The sequence below is a fragment of the Dermacentor silvarum genome, chromosome 3 (genome assembly GCF_013339745.2).
Source record: "Dermacentor silvarum isolate Dsil-2018 chromosome 3, BIME_Dsil_1.4, whole genome shotgun sequence".
NCBI lineage: Eukaryota > Metazoa > Arthropoda > Arachnida > Ixodida > Ixodidae > Dermacentor > Dermacentor silvarum.
In genome coordinates, this window is record NC_051156.1 from 214748561 (window position 1) to 214753758 (window position 5198).

The following is a 5198-nucleotide window of genomic DNA, read 5'->3' on the forward strand; positions in this document are numbered from 1 at the left end:
CCCGGTGTTAAATATTAGAGTTAATAAATTCTATGCACTGTTTATTTCCATTTTTTCTTTCCTGGCCTTCCAGAATGACGCGCTTGGAATAACCTACTGCAGATAAGTCCTGCTCTGCATAACTGACGCGAAGCATATCGCACTAGTCTTACATACTTTCAGAACGGTACTGAGTGAAAAGTGTGTCTTACACACAGCAGCCTGAAATATTTACCGATTGCTGCTTTCATGTCAAACGCACGAAATGTTTAGCTCTTCTCACGTTTACATATAACAGTAATGTCTCACTGTTATAGTGCCAATAAGTTAACTAATACCTGCATTTTCTTCTAACAATAGGCATTAAATAAAGGCGCTGGTAAGAGTTAAAAATCACGATCAGCAGTTAAGCCGCCTTCTTTTTCTTTCTTTCTTTCTTCTTCTTTCTTTCTTTCTTTCTTTCTTTCTTTCTTTCTTTCTTTCTTTTTCTTTCTTTCTTTCTTTCTTTCTTCTTTCTTTCTTTCTTTTTATGACAGCATTTAAAGCTTTGAATTCGCTTTTGCTATACGTTATACCAAGAAGGGCGCAGTCGAGTCGGCAGAAAACCAGATGGGTGAGGCTACGAATTTCAGGCGCAAGTGGACATAAACGCACATATAGGCTTCGTCTGCATGGAGATGATGATGATGATGATGATGATGATGATGAAGATGATGATGATGATGATGATGATGATGTGATTATGTATGGTCATCCTTTCGGTGACGCTGCCAGGCCAAGTTCCCGTCCTCAGCCTCTCACTCACAATATGGTGGAAAACCAAAACTTTACCCACCGCCAGGTACAAAATTCATGCCGCTGCGGAAATATGCAAGAACTCGATAGTTCTTGCCCCTGCTTTCTCGAGCCCCTTGAAAGAGTCAAGCATCGGTGTTGCTGACAAGCGTAGTGCTGCTATAAAAAAAAGAAAGAAAAAACAATGGAGAGGGGAGGAGACGGCTGGAGTGGGGGAAAAGAAGGAGTTGGAACATTCGGAAGCACAATGGGAAAAAGTGAAAGAAGACAACCACCCAAGAATATTGATAGCCGGAGCGTGAACCACCGCGTTATCGCGCCACCTTATTTTATTACATGACAAAGAGAACAGAGAACTTTATACTACAAGTATTGCCACATCACTCACTCAAAATTCAGGTAAACGATGTCCTCTTCCTCTTCTTTCTGTCCCCGATCGCGTTTTCTGTGCTGACTTGCATGTATGCGTCTACATATACGCGGGAAAATTATCTGTATTTCAATAAAGATCTGTCTCTCTTTCTCGTACATAAGTTGCAGTTTTTTCAGTCTTCGTCATGCACAAAGCCCTACACAAATGGCCAAGCGCGACGAACGCGCGATAATGCAGTTTTACACACGCACGCACGCACGCACGCACGCACGCACGCACGCACGCACGCACACACACACACACTGGGAGTTTCCGTAGTTTTCGAACTTGGCCATTTGTGTATGGGTTTTTCTGCGTGTGACGCAGGCTCTGAGAATGGTGGCGTCCTTGCGTGTGTTTCGGAGGCCCCACGACACAATACTGTAGCGGATGAGAACGGCGCTGCATGAATCGTTATTCTCGGAGCGGATGGCGCTGTTCACTGTGAGAGCCTGCTGTTGTGGCAGTAAATGGCCTCAGGGCCGGGAGAATCACTGAAGCAGGTTTGAAAAGAGTGATTGCACATCTAGAAAGTGACGGCAACGAATATACGAACAGAACAAAGTTCTCGGGGGAAGCTTGCACCACCAGGGCATTGCTCCAGGTTCTTCAGGAAACGGCAATATTTTTGCGAATATGAAAAGACATCGCCCGGGAAGAGTTCGCCGCATGAAAGCGCGCTCCGAAACCCAGGGTTCTTTTGATCATCGCCAAATGCAAAGTAGTTTTCATTTATGAACACAAGTGAATGAGCACGGGACCGTGTGTAGAAGGCAGGATGTTGAATAATGCAAATAGAATGCACAGTAAAATGTAATCCCCGAGGCAGGCGTCAGAATGGAAATAAATGCGTGAGGAAGAAATGGTCTGTAACAAAAGGACCGGATGCATTTTTAGCGCTTTGTTCAACAAATCCATGCAACATTTCAGGTTAGGAGATGTATATTACAACACGAAACTGATACACACTAAAGGAATGTAATCTTACAAAAGCACGCCACATCGAATGAAACCATGCAACTTTGTACCAATTTCGAAATGTCAGAACGCCTTCAAATATCGCGTCAATAACGAGTGCCGTCACAGTTCTCAGATTTTACATTACCGTAAAGTCATACAGCAATAGTCCAAGAGCCCTTCTTCCTTATTGAAGCTTTGGGTAGTGTACATACAGTCTCCGGTATTTCTAGCTATATCGCGCGAGCGTCCATCACGCGTTATTTTAGCGCCTTTAAGCTGCAAGCAGTGGGCCTTCATCCCACGAGACCACCGGACTATGATTCTTGGCTCTATGGAAACAACCATCCAGCACTATTGATGTTCATCGCCGAAACCGGCCTACATTTATATATTTAATAGTTTATTCAGTTGGGCGAACTTTCAAAAAAAAAAAGAAGGAAAAAAAAAGGCGGCTATAATCAGCGAGACCGGCAGTACTACTATCAAGTACACTAAGCACTATTGTGTGCAAAAGTAGTCTAATGCGATGTTCCCTTCAGGACGACGTACGGCCATATTATGATGTTCTCGCGTGATATATCTAAAAATGCGGGAGGCTGTACATTAGAAGAAAAGTTCAAGGGCGCATATGCCTACGTGGGTTTGTATGTTTACATCAGTAAAGCTGTCGTGTTCACAAAGGCCAACAGTGCATTTGTTGTCCTCTTCGGGGGACGTCAATAAGCAGCACGTGCATGCCTTATATGGTGACTATGGTGTGGGGCTGCTAAGCACTAGGTCGCGGGACCAAATCCCGTCCACGGCGGCCGCATTTAGGTGGGGGCGAAATGCGAAAACAGCCGTTTACTTAGATTTAGGTGCACGTTAAAGAACCCGAGGTGGTGCAAATTATTCCGGAGTCCCCCACTACGGCGTGCCTCATAATCAGATCGTGGTTTTGGCACGCAAAGCCCCAAAATTTCACAAAGTGCGTGGAATGAGGCAGAAAATGCTTCGAATTAAAAAGAAAAGTGGGCAAGATAAAGTTTGCGTCGTCTGGCTTGCCAGCGATTGTCTTGTTGAGAAAGTTGCGGCTGAAACAGTGAGGGCGCCCACCATCGTTCGCTCGTATACGCTGTGCGGCTTTTTAGCTGTCCCCTACGTCTTAGCTGCATAACTTCGATCGTGACATAGTTTGCGTCTTGAACGTCTTGAAGTACTGCGACTTCGACGCACGCTGCAACTCGCGCATTCCTGGCGTGACATCGTACAGGCGCTTCCTGCCGACTAGAGGCGTCGCTACACGCCGAAGGAATGCGCAGAAGATTACTCGCGCACCAGCGCGCATGTCGGGCTTCGGGAAATTTCGTCACCTCGACGGAGCTTCTGCTGGGCGCTCTGTCGCTTTGAATTCTTCGTTTTTCGGGGTTGTTGGACGCGCGGGTTGCAGTATGGATTTCACGACGGCTCACCCGCTTGCGGTCGTCGAAGTCTGACAGGCAAAAAAGAACAAGCTTGCACGCTGCGGGCGGCGCGCCTTTGAAGTTGTCTGCGACTCCTGCGACGAGAATTCTTTCGCTGCGACTTAGGTCGCGATTTCCGAAATGCTGCAGCTGAACTACAGAACCAAAAACAAAAGGAAGAAACGAAATGAGGAGAAAGCGTAAACATGGGATAAACAGTTCTTACAGCCGTGGTTTATGCTGGCGGTGCATCTGCACTCGTTTAATATAATTACGGACTAGGCTTTTAAAGGTTTGAAGGACAGGGATTTCACAACAAATATAAATTCCTGTTCCGTTAGGGATGATGGTGATGGTACACATACTTTTTTTCTATTCTAAATTCTATTTGGCTAGTCCCAATTCTTTTATCTCGTAATTGGTATTTGCGTGCTATATTTATATGGTGCGGGCTGAGGCTTTTATTTTACATCGAAGCTCTATATGGCTAGTTTCCAGCGGATCGATGTCAGTAGACCAAAAACGGCGCCCGATACCGAAGATAGTGCAATACCGGGCCGACCCGCGGCAGAGGTGAAGCAGGCTTCAAGCACTTCGCCAACTTGCAATAATACGTTTAATATCTTAGGTAAAAATACAACCCGTATCAGATATAAAGTTGATAAGAACATATACTACACTTTGACCCGCGTCGTCCATGTCTACGTTCGCACCATACACGTGTACGCCATCGCGCGTATTCAAACTAGTGCCTACCAATCTGAGTGTCCTCTGTCTCCTGACGTCATGCACTACGTAGGCTCCTTTCCTAAGTTCTGGGGTGCTATGCAGGATGCGCCGAGTTTCTCGTTCGCACGAGTTTTACCCGAGTCTGCTCGATGGCAGTTAGTGAACGGAGATAGCAAGGAACGTGCAAAAACAGCATGCAAAAATATACATCGAGATAACACCGCGTATGACAACATGAGCTCACCCTGCGCGGCACAGTGCTTCCTCGCTTCAAGCACAGAAGACTGCGCAACAGAACGCGCCCGCGCCGCGTATTGTTATCAACGTAGTACCGCAATTTAGCAATACCGTCACTGTCCCGCTGTCAATCTTCACACTTGCCGTGAGCCGCTTGCCACGCCTTTCTCGGGCGCGTCAAGGGCGTGCCTCCTCTTTCGGACGTCATCTTTCTATCCTCCGTCGACCCCGAGCTATATGGTGGACCCCCTTCTAGCCACCATACCCGAACAGGGAGCATGCGGTGGATTCTTGCACCTACACTTTCCCTCAATCGAATACTTTCAAATACAACCAATAAAATAACGAACATTTTATTTCTTAAGGTATCGGTTTTTCGTTTCGAATGCTATAAATTTGTGATGACAAAGCGAGATCGAGCGAATTATTAAATTTTGCACTTTTTGCCACGAGTGGCGACAGTAAGGCGAAAGCTTACAAGCGGATTCATTCTAGAGGGTCGCTTCTTTCTGGGGTTTTACGTGCCAAAACCAGTTCTGATTATGAGGCACGCCGTAGTGGAGGGCTCCGGAATAATTTTGACCACCTGGGGTTCTTTAACGTGCACTACAACAGCAAGCACACGGGCGTTTTTGCATTTCGCC

At 46.2% G+C, this 5198-nt stretch overlaps 1 non-coding gene across 1 annotated transcript; it reads right to left on the reverse strand.

Moving 5' to 3' along the window:
* Positions 1-4107: 4107 nt before the first annotated feature.
* On the reverse strand, positions 4108-4291 carry LOC119446892 (U2 spliceosomal RNA). Its single transcript, XR_005190837.1, has one exon. It is a non-coding gene; the product is annotated as a U2 spliceosomal RNA (small nuclear RNA).
* Between the last annotated feature and the right edge of the window lie 907 nt (positions 4292-5198).